The sequence below is a fragment of the Phyllobates terribilis genome, unplaced genomic scaffold (genome assembly GCF_046119375.1).
Source record: "Phyllobates terribilis strain yellow unplaced genomic scaffold, ASM4611937v1 Scaffold_5__5_contigs__length_657084704, whole genome shotgun sequence".
NCBI classification, from domain to species: Eukaryota; Metazoa; Chordata; class Amphibia; order Anura; family Dendrobatidae; genus Phyllobates; species Phyllobates terribilis.
In genome coordinates, this window is record NW_027362765.1 from 588,072,303 (window position 1) to 588,090,299 (window position 17,997).

Consider the following 17,997-nt stretch of genomic DNA (forward strand, 5'->3'; position numbering starts at 1 on the left):
CTTGATCTTTTTGGGCTTCCAATCTGGATAAATGGCCGGAGCTAGCCACTTACGCCTTGGAGATCTTGTCATGCCCCGCAGCCAGCGTTCTGTCTGAACGTGTGTTCAGCGCTGCTGGTGGTGTGCTGACAGATAAGCGCACGCGGCTCTCCACTGATAATGTAGACAGACTCACGTTCATAAAGATGAACAAATCATGGATCCGAAACGACTTTTCTACCCCTGTGTCATCCTGGGGAGAGTAAAAGCTTGATGATTGGTTAAAATCACCCTACCAACCGTTTTAAGCTTTCAAATTACTAATCATGTTTATCTGTATCTTGACTGGAAAATAATTTGGGCTTTGTAGCAGTGTGCAGCACTGATCCTATTAGGCCATCTATAATAAGCTTCACCAGATTTAAAATTAAAAATAATTTTTAGCTGCATCTAGCCCGGAAAATAATTTTGGGGCTCCGAGATGCGCAAGACACATAAGTGCCTTCTTGCTGCACTACCTGCAGCATGACCCTCATATTGTCAGAATTCGAAGTAATCATGACTACTGGGTTGCCACACTCTTAGATCCCCCAAACTTTTCGATCTACCTTTTCATTTTAATAAAGACCAAAAAAATGGTCATTTTTGAAATTATAAGCATTAGCAGGTTGTTAGAAACTGAAATCAAACAGTTTTCAACTCAAAACTTTATTCTAGGTGATGTTACATTTTCACATAGGACCCCTTGTTCGAAAGGAGCTTCTGAACTCTCTCGTCCATTGAATTTGTCAGGTTTTGGATGGTTTCTGCTTCAATTGTTTTGCATGAGGACAGAATACCCTCCCAGAGCTGTTGCTTAGATGTGAACTGCCTCCCGCCATCATAGACACTCCTTTTAATGATGCTCCAAAGGTTCTGAATGGGGTAGAGGTCAGGGGAGCATGGGGGTCACACCATAAGTTTGTCCCCTTTTATGCCCATATCAGCCAGAGATGCAGATGTTTTATGTGCAGCATGAGATGGTGCATTATCATGCAGAAAAATGATCTTGCTGTGAAATACACGGTTCTTCTTCTTGAACCATGGCAGGAAGTGCTGTTTGAGAAAATCCACATACATTATGGAGTTCATCTTTAGCGCCTTCAGGGATCCTAAAGGGGCCGACAATCTCTCTCCCCATGATTCCAGCCCAAAACATTACTCCACCTCCTCCTTGTTGGCGCTGTAGCCGTGTTTGCGTGGGGTGTCCATCAACCAGCCATCCTCCACTCCATTCATCTGGACCATCGAGCGCTGCACGGCACTCATCCGTGAACAAAACAGTTTTGAAATCAGTCTTCATGTAATGTTTGGCCCACTGGAGCCGTTTCTGCTTGTGTGAAGTGGATAGAGGAGGTCGACAGGATGGCATATGCACAGCTGCAAACCTCTGAAGGACCCTGCATCTTGTTGTTCGGGGGACGTTGGAGGCACAAGCAGCTTCAAAAACTTTGCTGCTATGACAAGGCTTTTTTGCCGCTGCTGTTTCAACCTGACGTAATTGCCTGTAGGAAAGAGTCCTCAATTTGCCCTTATCAGCACGCACACGTGTGTACTGTGAATCAGCTACATACTTCTTGATTGCCAAGACACTTCATCCTGATCATCGCACAATGTTGATTGTAGTCATGCCTTGACCTAAACACTCCACAATTTGTTGCTTCTCAGCAGCCGACACATCCTTTTTCTTTCCCATTTTGGCAGAAAATGTAGGCTGCTTAATAATGTGAGAGAGCCTTCTTAAGTAGTCTTGCCTTTCATTGGACACACCTGCCAAACTAATTAGCACAGGTGTCTGCAATTGCTTACAGTGATATAAAGAGCCCTGACACACATCACCATCAATGAGTTTAACTGACAAACAAACAAATTCTTCCCTTATCACTCCTAAACACTTTTTGCATAATAATTTGGAACGCGGTGTACATGTGCTTTTCCACAAAACACCAGTGGTTCACGTAGTGAATCTTACAGTTCTAACTTGCCAACCGTGGTCTGTATGGAATTGTTCAATAAAGGGCCCAAAATTAAGATAACATAGATGGGAGAGGTCTCTATGAATAGGAATTCCTAAGTATTTGATACCCTGTGAGGGCCAGGCAAAGGGAAAGTTGGACTGGATGGAATCCTATATGGATTTAGGGAGGGAGACATCGAGGGCCTCAGACTTCGCTGCATTGATTTTAAAATTTTACCATGTAACAAAGTGATCTATTTCAGCCATAACAGCAGGGATGGATATATGTGATTGAGTGATATATACTAGGACATCATCAGCAAATAGAGAGCACTTGTACTCGGTGCCTCCCACCTCAATCCACCTAATATTGGGGTTATGGCGAATTGATGAGAGCAGGTGCTCCGTCACTAGGATGTATAAGAGAGGGGACAGAGGACATCCCTGCCTTGTCCCATTGGTGATTGTGAAAGGTGATGAAAATGTTCTGACGCACCCCCTGGGCCTTGGGACACCCGGAGCCGGACCCTTTTTGGTGGATGCTGGTGGTTGTAGTCTTCGTGGCGGCGATCCGGTTCCGTGGCTCAGGGCGGTCAAACCAGTGGCGGAACTATTTATGTGGTTTTGATGTTTAAATGTCCGACTACGCCACCCGTGGATTGCGGTCAGAGTGAACCGCCGCTACAGGGCAGACCGCTAAGGCTGGTGTTGTGGGTGCAGCAGAGCGTAGCATAACTCCCCACGGGAGGAGTATAGCCTCAGGGCAGTGTATGCGGAGGATGGGGGTGATGGTGCAGGGCAGCAGCAGTAACGACACGGAGTCAGTGATGCAGTTCAGGGCCTTTACTCACAGTTCTTATTATCCAGACCACGTCTGCAGGTAACGGCTGCCCCCGTCGTACTGTGCTCACCAGGTGAGGGGCTCAGACAACTCCCAGATAACTTTGGAGCGCTTCACAGGACCCCCTTTGTGTGTCCTTTGTCTGGCCTTTCTTACCAACACTTCTGTCCGGCTGCCTCGGGCCTCCTCTTGGTAAACTTGGCGCCAGTTTCCCTGACCCTATGTGGTGCCTTCCTAGCGGGTGGAGCAAGGGGCTGCGCCACATAAAATGTCAGAGCCTCCAGTTTCTAGCTGAGGGTCGTTTCCTGCCTCCACTAGTTCGGGGACCGGTCTCCCCCTTTGGCCTGACCCCTCCACGCAGGTGGATTCGGGCGTGCGGTGGCGACTCGCCCGTCCGCACCCCTGGGATCCCTTCATTCCTCGTTCCTGGAGCCTTCTCCGCTCCTCTTCCTTCCTTCTCCCTCTTCCAGGCCTGGGCCTCTGTTACTAGGCCCGCCTCCGGAGCAGAGTTCATGCAGAGCCCCTGCTCCCTGCCACTTCTGCTTAGACTTCTCTGCACTGAACTAAGATGGTGCCCACCTTTTATACTCCCTTCTCAATGCACCCAGGAACTGCTTCCTCCCTGCTCCTGCACTGCAGGGTTCCCCTTCCTCAGTGTTCCCTCCCCCCACTCCAGCCAGGGACAGGGACTGTCGTGCCCATCTCAGGGGCATATTGGTCGCCCTGCCCCACGGCAATGTGGTGTAATGCATGCAGGTGTCGGGTCCTGATCCACACTCCATCCTTATCTGAGAGTGAGATATCACACCTCTGGGTGAGGTGCAATACGTCTGTAGCAACCGAGCCCTCGGTGCTACAGTTCCATTTATCTTCAGCCTAGGTGACGTATTGTGATACAGGGCCGTGATTTTGGCTATAAAAGGGTCCCCTAGACCCCTACCCCAAGCTTTTTAAGAGAATCATATATGGCGTGCCAGGAGACTCTATGGAATGCTTTCTCAGCATCCAACGAGAGTATCTACTTACAAATTTTTAACTGCATCTAGCCCAGGAAATACTTTGTGCCTAGTAGCAGTGTCTGCTAGTCAGCGGATTATCCCGGCTGTTAAGCAAGCTACACCACCTGTAGTTTGGACACTTAATTTTTTCAAAGGAAATGCTTCGGGACCATGGGATACTTAGTGAAGAGCATCAGGAGGCACCCCAAGGCATAGGGGCTGGGACTGGCACTAGGATGCCTTGCGGTGGACAGCCGAGCTCGATCCTTATAAAAGCTTTTTAACTGCAGCAGCTTTAGTGGACGCTACTGGAGCTGGAATTACGCGGCTGCTGGCATGAGACTTGCCCAAAGCTTTTTAACTGCAGCAGCTTTAGTGGACGCTACTGGAGCTGGAATTACGCGGCTGCTGGCATGAGACTTGCCCTCCAATAGATCCTTGTAAATGGATTTAAAGTGTATTCATTCAAATTAGAGGGACAATTTAAATTAAAAAGCTTAGAGCTGCCTCCACCACAGGGGGGCTCTCTCGACCCACCAGCGGACAGGCACCAGTATTGGGAGAGGGAGGCTGACCGTCAGGGTTCACCGCGGCTCTGGCACAAACCCGGCGACACGGAGGTGGCACGGGCAGGAGCGGACTGGCCGTCTCGGCTTCTCACTTTTTGGATTTTAGAAGGGCATGACATGCCTATATCTGTGTCTCCCCCTCCTTTTACTCCTCCACCTCTTTTCTTTTCGCATGACTATATGTACTTGTCACTTTTCCATGTGTTAGTTGTGTCTTCTGAGCAGTTTGTCAGCTTTTGGACACCTTTGAAGGTGTTTTCTATGTGTTTCTATGTGTTTTTGTTTGCCTGCCATTGGTTTTAACGGTGTTCGAAGGTGTTCGACGAACAGTTCGACGAACAGTTCGGCGAACACACGGGTGTTCGACGAACCGAACCGAACTCGAACACTACGGGGGTGGCTCAACACTAATTTTGAGTTGAAACAATCTCTTTGCTAAGCTAGAGAAGTGCGAGTTTGCGGTACAGAAAATTTGTTTTTTGGGATACTTTGTCTCTGGTGATGGGTTTGAGATAGACCCGGTGAAGGTTCAGGCAGTACTGGAGTGGCCTAGGCCTGAATGTTTAAAGTCCATTCAGAGATTTTTAGTGTTTGCTAATTATTACAGAAAGTACATAAAGAATTTTTCTGTTATTGCTAAACCTATAACTAGAGATGAGCGGTGTTCGACTAGAACTGTTCGCCAATCTCAAATTCGAGCTGTTTTGGGCGGTGTTCGAGTTGATCGACGAACCCGAACAATTTGCAAAAAATTCGGCTGTTCGAGGTTATGTTCGATAACTGTTCGTGCACCAAAAGCGTGTCCTGCACGTCTGGCGCTTTTTAGAGCACCAATCATGCAGGGATTGTCTGCCACTCACTGTAATGCCACAGCCATGGTGGTTGTGGCATTACAGTGATTGCACAAATCGATGGGAACACTGCTCACAGTGAAACATGAAAAGCCGGCAATTCAGCAGCGGCATACACCGGTATCCGACAAATTAGAACAGAAAGAAAAGAGAATCACACATAGATTAGATAGATAGAAACATGTCAGTCACATATATATGAAGTACAGTGACAGTGTTGCTTACTGTACTTGTCATTTAGTGTAAAGGATTTATTAAAAAAAATAATAGTGTTTTCATGCAACGTCTCTTTAAAAAAGCCAGCTGGCAATTCAGCAGCGGTACCCGACAATTTAGTATAGAGGGAATAGAGAATCACACATAGATAATATAGATAGAAACAAGTCAGTCACATATATATGAAGTACAGTGACAGTGTTGCTTACTGTACTTGTCATTTAGTGTAAAGGATTTATTAAAAAAAATAATAGTGTTTTCATGCACCGCCTCTTTAAAAAAGCCGACCGGCATTTCAGCAGCGGTACCCGACAATTTAGAATAGAAGGAATAGAGCATCACACATAGATTAAATAGATAGAAACATGTCAGTCACATATATATGAAGTACAGTGACAGTGTTGATTACTGTACTTGTCATTTAGTGTTAAAATAAAGGATTTATGAAAAAAAAAATTGGCGTGGGGTTCCCCGTAATTTTAGTCTCTAGCGGAGGTTAAGCAGACGGCTGGGGCAGATGTTTGAAGCCTGGGAAGGGGGTAATACCCACGGAGCTTCCCAGGCTACTAATATCAGCCCCCAGCTGAATACCTAGCCTTTACTAGCTATTAAAATGGGGGACCCACCAAAAAAAATGACGTGGGGTCCCCCCTATTTTAATAGCTAGCAAAGGCTAGGCAGACAGCTGGGGGCTGATATTAATAGTCCAGGAAGGGTGCCATGAATATTGGCCCCCTCCCAGGCTAGAAACACCAGCCGTCAGCCGCCCCAGAAATAGCGCATCCAGAGGATGCGCCAATTCTGGCACTTAGCCTCTCTCTTCCCACTGCCCTGTAGCGGTGGCAGTGGGGTAATAGGGTTGGGGTTGATGTCAGCTTATAATGCCAGCTGACATCAAGCCCAGGTTAGTAATGGAGAGGCGTCTATAAGACACCCCCATTACTAACCCCATAGTCAAAGTTAAAAAAAAAACACAAACACCCAGAATAAACTCCTTTAATTGAAATAAAGACACAATTCTTTATTGTTCTAAATTAAACCATACTTACCATCACGCCCATTCCTGCTGAAGCCAACGATCTCCTGCAATTAAAGTAAAATAATAAAGCAACATCATCCTTACCTTTCCATGGTTCCCAGGACAGCTTCAGCTCTGCTACATCGAGATGACAGGCTGGACCGCAGCAGAAAGCTGCCATCCAGCCTGTCATCCCGCAGACACTGAGAAGCGCAGGCATGCTTGCGCTCCTCAGTGTCTCACTGTGACGGCATCCAGATGAGCCGAGGTCATGTCCAATGAACTCGACTCACCTCATGCACGTCACTGACAGCGTGGGAAAATTCTCCTGCACTCAGCGCTTCAGTGTGAGAATTCTCCCACGCTGTCAGTGACATGCATGAAGTGAGCTGAGTTCATTGGACATGAGCTCACCTCATGCACGTCACTGACAGCGTGGAAGAATTCTCACACTGAAGCGCTGAGTGCAGGAGAATTTTCCCACGCTGTCAGTGACGTGCATGATGTGAGTTCATGTCCAATGATCTCAGCTCACCTCATGCACGTCACTGACAGCGTGGGAGAATTCTCACGCTGAAGCGCTGAGTGCAGGAGAATTTTCCCACGCTGTCAGTGACGTACATGAGCTGAGCCGAGTTCATTGGACATGACCTCGGCTCATCTGGATGCCGTCACAGTGAGACACTGAGGAGTAGAGATGAGCGGTGTTCGACTAGAACTGTTCGCCAATCTCAAATTCGAGCTGTTTTGGGCGGTGTTCGAGTTGTTCGACGAACCCGAACGATTTGCAAAAAATTCGGCTGTTCGAGGTTATGTTCGATAACTGTTCGTGCACCAAAAGCGTGTCCTGCATGTCTGGCGCTATTTAGAGCACCAATCATGCAGGGATTGTCTGCCACTCACTGTAATGCCACAGCCATGGTGGTTGTGGCATTACAGTGATTGCCCAAATCGATGGGAACAGTGCCAACAGTGAAACATGAAAAGCCGGCAATTCAGCAGCGGCATACACCGGTACCCGACAATTTATAACAGACAGAATAGAGCTTCACACATAGATTAGATAGATATAAACATGTCAGCCACATATATACGAAGTACAGTGAAAGTGCTGCTTACTGTACTTGTCATTTAGCGTAAAGGATTTATCAAAAAAAATAATAGTGTTTTCATGCACCATCTCTTTAAAAAAGCCGGCCGGCAATTCAGCAGCGGTACCCGACAATTTAGAATAGAAAGAATAGAGAATCACACATAGATTAGATAGATAGAAACATGTCAGTCACATATATATGAAGTACAGTGACAGTGCTGCTTACTGTACTTGTCATTTAGCGTAAAGGATTTATCAAAAAAAATAATAGTGTTTTCATGCACCGTCTCTTTAAAAAAGCCGGCGGCAATTCAGCAGCGGTACCCGACAATTTATAACAGACAGAATAGAGCTTCACACATAGATTAGATAGATAGAAACATGTCAGTCACATATATATGAAGTACAGTGATAGTGTTGGTTACTGTACTTGTAATTTAGTATTAAAACAAAGGATTTATTATTAAAAAAATTGGCGTGGGGTTCCCCTTAATTTTAGGCTCTAGCGGAGGTTAAGCAGACGGCTGGGGCAGATGTTTGAAGCCTGGGAAGGGGGTAATACCCACGGAGCTTCCCAGGCTACTAATATCAGCCCCCAGCTGAATACATAGCCTTTACTAGCTATTAAAATGGGGGACCCCCCCCAAAAAATGACGTGGGGTCCCCCCTAATTTAATAGCTAGCAAAGGCTAGGCAGACAGCTGGGGGCTGATATTAATAGCCCAGGAAGGGAGCCATGAATATTGGCCCCCTCCCAGGCTAGAAACACCAGCCGTCAGCCGCCCCAGAAATGGCGCATTCATAGGATGCGCCAATTCTGGCACTTAGCCTCGCTCTTCCACGCTGCCCTGGTGCGGTGGCAGGGGGTAATAGGGTTGGGGTTGATGTCAGCTTATAATGCCAGCTGACATCAAGCCCAGGTTAGTAATGGAGAGGCGTCTATAAGACACCCCCATTACTAACCCCATAGTCAAAGTTAAAAAAAACACAAACACCCAGAATAAAGTCCTTTAATTGAAATAAAGACACAATCCTTTATTGTTCTAAATTAAACCATACTTACCGTCACGCCCATTCCAGCTGAAGCCAACGATCTCCTGCAATAAAAGAAAAATAATAAAGCAACCTCATCCTTACCTTTCCATGGTTCCCACGACAGCTTCAGCTCTGCTACATCGAGATGACAGGCTGGACCGCAGCAGAACGCTGCCATCCAGCCTGTCATCCCGCAGACAATGAGAAGCGCAGGCATGCTTGCGCTCCTCACTGTCTCGCTGTGACGGCATCCAGATGAGCCGAGGTCATGTCCAATGAACTCGGCTCACCTCATGCACGTCACTGACAGCGTGGGAAAATTCTCACGCTGAAGTGCTGAGTGCAGGAGAATTCTCCCACGCTGTCAGTGATGTGCATGAGGTGAGCTCATGTCCAATGAACTCAGCTCACCTCCTGCACGTCACTGACAGCGTGGGAAAATTCTCCTGCAATCAGCGCTTCAGCGTGAGAATTTTCCCACGCTGTCAGTGACGTGCATGAGGTGAGCCGAGTTCATTGGACATGAACTCGGCTCATCTGGATGTCGTCACAGAGAGACGCTGAGCAGCGCAAGCAAGCCTGCGCTTCTCAGTGTCTGCGGGATGACAGACTGGATGGCGGCGTTCTGCTGCGGTCCAGCCTGTCATCTCGATGTAGCAGAGCTGAAGCTGTCGTGGGAACCATGGAAAGGTAAGGATGAGGTTGCTTTATTATTTTTCTTTTATTGCAGGAGATCGTTGGCTTCAGCTGGAATGGGCGTGATGGTAAGTATGGTTTAATTTAGAACAATAAAGGATTGTGTCTTTATTTCAATTAAAGGACTTTATTCTGGGTGTTTGTGTTTTTTTTAACTTTGACTATGGGGTTAGTAATGGGGGTGTCTTATAGACGCCTCTCCATTACTAACCTGGGCTTGATGTCAGCTGGCATTATAAGCTGACATCAACCCCAACCCTATTACCCCCTGCCACCGCACCAGGGCAGCGTGGAAGAGCGAGGCTAAGTGCCAGAATTGGCGCATCCTATGAATGCGCCATTTCTGGGGCGGTTGACGGCTGGTGTTTCTAGCCTGGGAGGGGGCCAATATTCATGGCTCCCTTCCTGGGCTATTAATATCAGCCCCCAGCTGTCTGCCTAGCCTTTGCTAGCTATTAAATTAGGGGGGACCCCACGTCATTTTTTTTGGGGGGTCCCCCATTTTAATAGCTAGTAAAGGCTATGTATTCAGCTGGGGGCTGATATTAGTAGCCTGGGAAGCTCCGTGGGTATTACCCCCTTCCCAGGCTTCAAACATCTGCCCCAGCCGTCTGCTTAACCTCCGCTAGAGCCTAAAATTAAGGGGAACCCCACGCCAATTTTTTTAATAATAAATCCTTTATTTTAATAATAAATGACAAGTACAGTAACCAACACTATCACTGTACTTCATATATATGTGACTGACATGTTTCTATCTATCTAATCTATGTGTGATGCTCTATCTTTCTGTTCTAAATTGTCGGGTACCGCTGCTGAATTGCCGGCCGGCTTTTTTAAAGAGACAGTGCATGAAAACACTATTATTTTTTTAAATAAATCCTTTACACTAAATGACAAGTACAGTAAGCAACACTATCACTGTACTTATTATATATGTGACTGACATGTTTCTATCTATCTAATCTATGTGTGAAGCTCTATTCTTTCTGTTCTAAATTGTCGGGTACAGATGCTGAATTGCCGGCCGGCTTTTTTAAAGAGACGGTGCATGAAAACACTAATATTTTTTTTAATAAATCCTTTACACTAAATGACAAGTGCAGTAACCAACACTGTCACTGTGCTTCTTATATGTGTGACTGACATGTTTCTATCTATCTAATCCATGTGTGATGCTCTGTTCCTTCTTGTCTAAATTGTCGGGTACCGGTGTATGCCGCTGCTGAATTTGCCGGCCGGCTTTTTTAAACAGAGTGTCTTCTGAGCAGTTTGTCAGCTTTTGGACACCTTTGCAGGTGTTTTCTATGTGTTTCTATGCGTTTTTGTTTGCCTGCCATTGGTTTTAACGGTGTTCGACGGTGTTCTAAGGTGTTCGACGAACAGTTCGACGAACAGTTCCTCGAACATCCCGGTGTTCGACGAACCGAACCGAACCCGAACACTACGGGGGTGGCTCAACACTACTGAGGAGCGCAAGCATGCCTGCGCTTCTCAGTGTCTGCGGGATGACAGGCTGGATGGCAGCGTTCTGCTGCGGTCCAGCCTGTCATCTCGATGTAGCAGAGCTGAAGCTGTCGTGGGAACCATGGAAAGGTAAGGATGATGTTGCTTTATTATTTTTCTTTTATTGCAGGAGATCGTTGGCTTCAGCTGGAATGGGTGTGACGGTAAGTATGGTTTAATTTAGAACAATAAAGAATTGTGTCTTTATTTCAATTAAAGGAGTTTATTCTGGGTGTTTGTGGTTTTTTTTTAACTTTGACTATGGGGTTAGTAATGGGGGTGTCTTATAGACGCCTCTCCATTACTAACCTGGGCTTGATGTCAGCTGGCATTATAAGCTGACATCAACCCAACCCTATTACCCCACTGCCACCGCTACAGGGCAGTGGGAAGAGCGAGGCTAAGTGCCAGAATTGGCGCATCCTATGGATGCGCCATTTCTGGGGCGGCTGACGGCTGGTGTTTCTAGCCTGGGAGGGGGCCAATATTCATGGCACCCTTCCTGGGCTATTAATATCAGCCCCCAGCTGTCTGCCTAGCCTTTGCTAGCTATTAAAATAGGGGGGACCCCACGTCATTTTTTTGGGGGGTCCCCCATTTTAATTGCTAGTAAAGGATAGGTATTCAGCTGGGGGCTGATATTAGTAGCCTGGGAAGCTCCATGGGTATTACCCCCTTCCCAGGCTTCAAACATCTGCCCCAGCCATCTGCTTAACCTCCGCTAGAGACTAAAATTACGGGGAACCCCACGCCAATTTTTTTTTAATAAATCCTTTATTTTAACACTAAATAACAAGTACAGTAACCAACACTGTCACTGTACTTCATATATATGTGACTGACATGTTTCTATCTATCTAATCTATGTGTGAAGCTCTATTCTTTCTGTTGTAAATTGTCGGGTACCGCTGCTGAATTGCCGGCCGGCTTTTTTAAAGAGACGGTGCATGAAAACACCAATATTTTTTTTAATAAATCCTTTACACTAAATGACAAGTACAGTAACCAATACTGTCACTGTACTTCGTATTTATGTGACTGACATGTTTCTATCTATCTAATCTATGTGTGATGCTCTATTCCTTCTTGTCTAAATTGTCGGGTACCGGTGTATGCCGCTGCTGAATTGCCGACCGGCTTTTTTAAAGAGAGCGTCTTCTGAGCAGTTTGTCAGCTTTTGGACACCTTTGAAGGTGTTTTCTATGTGTTTCTATGTGTTTTTGTTTGCCTGCCATTGGTTTTAACGGTGTTCGACGGTGTTCTAAGGTGTTCGACGAACAGTTCGACGAACAGTTCCTCGAACATCCCGGTGTTCGACGAACCGAACCGAACCCGAACACTAGGGGGGTGGCTCAACACTACCTATAACTGATCTTACCAAGAAGGGTGCTAATACGGTCGAATGGTCCACTGAGGCAGTTAAGGCTTTTGAGCATCTCAAAGAGAGGTTTAGCTCTGCCCCTGTTTTGACCCAGCCAGATGAGACCAAGCCATTTTTGGTAGAGGTTGATGTCTCATCAGTAGGGGTGGGGGCAGTTCTGTCGCAGGAGGGAAAGGATGGGGTGCATCCCTGTGCTTTATTTTCTTGAAAATTCTCTGAGACTGAGCTCAACTATGATGTAGGGAACCGAGAATTGCTGGCAATTAAACTCGCGTTCGAGCATTGGCAACATTTTTTGGAGGGGGCTATACATCCGATACAGGTTTTTACTGATCATAAAAATCTGATATATCTGGATACTGCTAAACGTTTGAATGCCCGTCAAGCTAGGTGGGCACTGTTTTTTGCCCAGTTCCATTTCTCCATAACATATGTTCCTGGTACAAAGAATGTTAAAGCGGATGCCCTGTCTCGTAGTTTCACTCCAGATTTTAATACGTCGAAGGAGGAATGTATTTTGCAGAGGGGGGTGGTGGTAGCAGCATTGGGTTCTGAGTTGGAGAAAAGCATCCTGGGGGCCCAGAATGCTGCACCAACAAACACTCCGCATGGTAAATTATTTGTGCCTAGAGCCTTGAGGAGAGCTTTGTTTGCTGAATGTCATGAGTCTCGGTTGGCTGGTCATCCAGGGATTTCGGAAACTAGAAGGTTGATTGGTCTAAGTTTGTGGTGGCCAAGCTGGCAAAGAGAAATCGTCAAGTGGGTGTGTCAGTGTACTGTGTGCGCTAGGTTGAAGGCCTCACATGCCCTGGCTGTGGGGTTGCTGTGCCCTTTGGAGGTCCCTAATTCGCCATGGATGCATCTTGCTATGGATTTTATTACCGATCTGCCATCCTCTGAGGGTTTTTCTGTCATCTGGGTTGTTGTGGATCGGTTTAGTAAGATGTGCCATCTGGTCCCTTTCCATAAACTACCCTGCACCAAGACTCCAGCTAAGGCCTTTGTAAAAGAGATTGTCAGGCTCCATGGTGTAGCCACGGACATTGTTTCGGATAGAGGACCTCAGTTTGTGGCTCGCTTTTGGCATGCTTTCTGTGACAGATTAAATGATCATTTGTCATTCTCGTCAGGGTATCATCCGGAGTCCAATAGACAGACCGAAAGGAAGAACCAAGGCGTTCTTTTTCTAAAATTAGGGCGGCGGTGCCTGAGGAGGAGAGTTTCTCAGAAAATTTGGAAAGGGTTTGGATCAAGGTACGCCATAATCTTAAAGAGGCGAATAGGAGGTCCAAAAAATATTTTAACAAAAAAAGAAGGGAGACATTGTTTGCAGTTGGGGACATTGTCTGTTTGTCCTCTAAGAATCTGAGTTTGAAGATTCCTTCTAAAAAACTTGGGCCTAAGTTTGTAGGACCCTTCAAAGTGGTTCAGGTGGTCAAATCGGCACCGGTGAGATTAGACATTCCCTCATCCTGGAGAATTAATTCAGTTTTTCATGTATCGTTAGTGAAGAAAGCGGACATGCCAGATAAAGAGGCAATGTCGACTGTCCCTCCAGTTGATGAGGATGGCGAATTTGAAATTTCACGCATTTTAGATTCTAGGTGGCTGAAAAGAGGGTTACAGTATCTCGTGTCCTTGAAAGGATTCGGTCCCGAGGATAATTCTTGGGTGAAACCTGAGGACGTATCGGCCTCAAGGCTGATTAAAGCTTTTCACAGGATATTCTCGAATAAGGCTCGGCCGAGAGTATCCGGAGGATCCTCATAAAAGGGGAGGTACTGTAAGAATCTGTTTCTTTGGGACCATCTGCCATTTTGTTGTGGGTTTTGGCTGTTGGTCTTTTTCCCCTGGTGTTGGATTTGACTAAGGTCAGGTGATTGTATCACCCTTTATTACCCAGCACCTGCCTCCTAGTCTTTGCCAGACAACAGTTTTAATCCGCGAGAGTTCTGGCAAGGAGGTTTGATAATAGTGGTTTCTGTGTTTAGTTTTGTGCAGTTCTGGGATCCTCTAGTTCTGCCTGCTGAGATTCCAGTATTCCCTTTTCATTTCTGCAGCTTCCTCTAGTTTCCTGCTAGGAGGTCACCTGTTTGTTTTTTCCCAGTCTTTAGTTCTTTCAGGGTCTCTATTCCCTCTTCCTTTAGGTCTTCTTTTGAGTTTAGTCTAGGAAGCATTGGTGGGTCTATTTGCTAGGAATAGTTTGCCCACTCCATCATAGGGTTTCAGTCTAGTCCTAGTGCAGGGACAACTTTTTCCTCTCCTGCCCTAGTTCTGAGTTGTAGTTTCATAACAGAGTATTTCCGGGTTGTTCGGGAGGGAGCTCGGGTCCCCGCCGTGCATGTTTGGCGCTCTTTAGTGAGCCAATGAACATGCAGGGATTGCCTGCCACGCACTGTAATTCCGTAGTCATGTTGGTTGTGGCATTACAGTGATTGGCTGGCCGCACAGCATCATCAGGTCAATATTAAACTTGATTATACTCAAAAATAAAGTGTCCTCAGAAAAATCATATGCTGTGTATACTTCCGAACAAGAGATCAGCAAAGAGGGCTACCACTTGAGGTGCAAGCTCCCAAATAACCCACCAACCACAGCATAAATAACATAAAATCGCCTTTATTAGGATAAATGGCAATAGACATGTCAAAAACATACATAATTAAAAACAGAACCTCTCCCTGCAAGGGATGTCAGACCACATAGAAGCATTTAAGGCAAACAGGCTTTAATATATATATTTTTTGGAAACAATCTCCTTTCAGCCTGATGTATAATAAATACAAACATGTGCACGAAGGCACAAAGTCCCTTTAGGAACCACCCTTCATTTGAAAATTCAATAAACTATGTTACTGGCTGGGATATTACCCCTAGTCTTACATACAATAGAAAATAAACCTAAAAATAGTTTATATAATGGTAGCTACCTTAATAAGGGATTGTGACCAGAGCAGCATGTGTGGTGTCTGCCGTCCCTTAGCCCCAACACACGTTTCGTATTCAGTACTTCCTCAGGGGGCGTGGTAAGACGGGGGAATCTTAATGTTTAATATACTGTGGTTCAGCCTATTAGGAAGTAGATATTGCATCACATGTCTGCCGCATTCTTAAGTCCTCTATGGCGCATCCTGCCCCAGCACCGCCTCCTATGATGACTCCTTCCGGTTTCCGGCCAGTGGCACGCACACAGGGCGCGTCACCATAGCGATGCCCCCGCATGCGGGCCAGGATGCATGAACTTCGGAAGTGTCAGGAGCGGGCGAAAGGGCATATGCGCACAGGCATGGAACACGGCAGTAAGTGCTAAAAATGCTTATAGTGCAATTCCCTAAGCAATATATGATAGTACTAAGACAGTAAAGAAAGGGGGAACAACATGCTTATGAATCAGGGAAAAATACTATAGACTAGGATGGTTATATACATAGAAAAAAAGGAAAGAGGGAGGGGGAAACCGCTAAGAAATCCAAAGTCAAAAAATAAATAATAGAAAATAAATGGAAAAAATAAAAATATATATAAAACGTGATGCTCCTATGCTCATCACAGTTTAACCCAGAAACAAGCAGAGTAGGGAGAGCTGCTGCTAAGTCAGAGAGAGATTTGCTTGTTTATTAGTTAGTATAGGTATTCCACAACATATCTATATATCCATCTGAACTAACAGTCCTTCTGAGGACTAATCCAGCTGCATCTATTCAGTGGTGATAGCAGGAGTTAGGCAGGCAGGCCGGGTTTGTGGCAGTGTATACAGCACAAGGGGGTCCATTGCACATTCTGTTTGCTCCTGATATTACAGATATCTGTAGACATAGCCCCAAATATCAGGGGACAGGGCTAATTATTTTTTCATCTTAATCCTGATTATTTGCTTAAAAAGCAATACAGAGTAAACCATTTTAGTGATTCATTTGTTTGTTAGCATTGCAGAATACAGCCAGATCATTTCCATCATCAGAAGTGATCCCATATTACCTCGATAAAAATCCACAAATTTTTAGTGAACGTGGAAAATATTGTCCTCCATTTAGAGTTTTGCATCAGTGCGTTAGTGAAGTTATTCACACAAGGTTGTTGTGAAAAGTAGTAAACTAAAGGGCCGATATTTAAAACTGCTTCCAGTCACTTTGCCACTACGATCACCACCCTGTCTTCCACACGGTCAAGTCTCAGTAGTCGTGAGTCTGGACAGCATATTCCTCACCCTGATCCTCCTTCCTCCCACCATGCCGAGTGCCGGAGACAAGTGATCCCACACTTGGATACTCCGAAGAGCTGTTCACTTTTCTATTTATAGATTCGGGCCTCTCACCTGGCCAGCTTCAAGCAGGGCAAGAGGACAACGCGTGTAGCGATGCCCAAACATTTGGGCAGCCACGGTTACACAAAGGCGACGGTGTGAAAGTGCAATTATTGTCGCAAGAGGTGGATGATGATGATGAGACACAATTGCCAGAAAGTCAGGAGGAGGACCAGAGTGTGGAAGTGCAAGACGAGGTGGTGGACGATAATGTCACTGACCCCACCTTGCAAGGTGACATGCAGAAAGAGGACAGCAGTACACAGAGGGAGGAAGGCGTAGCACCACAACAGGCAGGAGCAAGCAGTTTGGTAGCCACAGACACAAGACAGGCAACCATTTCTCGGAACACCAACATGACAGAAGTTGCCAGTACAACTGTTAGGTCTTCCCGAGTCAGGTTCTTCTTTAAATACTCTGCAGATGACCCCAAAACGGCCATTTGCACCATCTGCCAGGCCAGCATCAGCAGGGGTAGCAAAAATATCAGCCTGACCACAACCAGCATGATCAGGCACATGAAAGCAAAGCACCCGACTAAGTGGGCCGAAAGCCACGGTCCAGAAACAGTGTCTGGGGGAGACTCCACTGCTTGTTCCACTGTTGTGCATGGATGCTAATTAGTGATGAGCGAATATGTTCAAGTTCCGATCTCCAAACTTAAGTTCGACATGAATGTGGCACATTCAAATTCGTGATCGAAAAGGCGAGCAGAATTTATTAAATTCAGTCAAATCGGTAACGTTTGGCAAATTTCCGCAACTACAGCATTTTTTACAGTTTTGCTATCATTATGCTTGTCTATCATGAGTAGGGACACGTGGCAGATGAGTAGCGGGGGCTGGTGATAGCTCAGAACAGGTCTGATTAGCGGCGCGTTTTTTTTTTTCTTGTAGGCGGTAACTTTAAGTCAAGAAAGCGTAGCTAGCCAATCAGAGCGCAGGAAGCATCCAGAGTGTCCCAGACACAAGGGCTTCTGCAATTGGCTGCTGAAATCACATGTCCTCTCCCATATAAAAAATGGCCACGTTCCCTCAGCGCCATTTTATGCATGAGTGCAGAGCGCAGAAAACTTTTTTTTTCATTTGCTAATTTGATAGGGCAAGCTGTGTTAGCCCAGTTTGTCATTTTTTGGGTTGGTGAAATTCATCTGTTTTCAGAGTAAAAAAAGTTTTTTTCTGTTGCTAGCCACAGTCAACCAAAGATTTTTTTGTGTGTAGCAGATGTGCTGCACTTTGCTATAAGCCACCTAGTGCTTTTAGTGACAGTGAAATTAATCTGTTTTCAGAGTAAAAAAAATAGATTTTTTTCTGTTGCGAGCCAGTGCCACAGTCCATCAAAGATTTTTTTTGTGTGGCAAACATCATACACTCTGCTATACGTCAGCTACTACATTGGTGGTGGTGAACTTCAGCTGTTTTCAGAGTAAAAAGAATAGATTTTTTCTGTTGCTAGACAGAGTCCACAAAATATTTTTTTCTGTCGCAAACGTGTTACCTTCTGCTATAATCCACC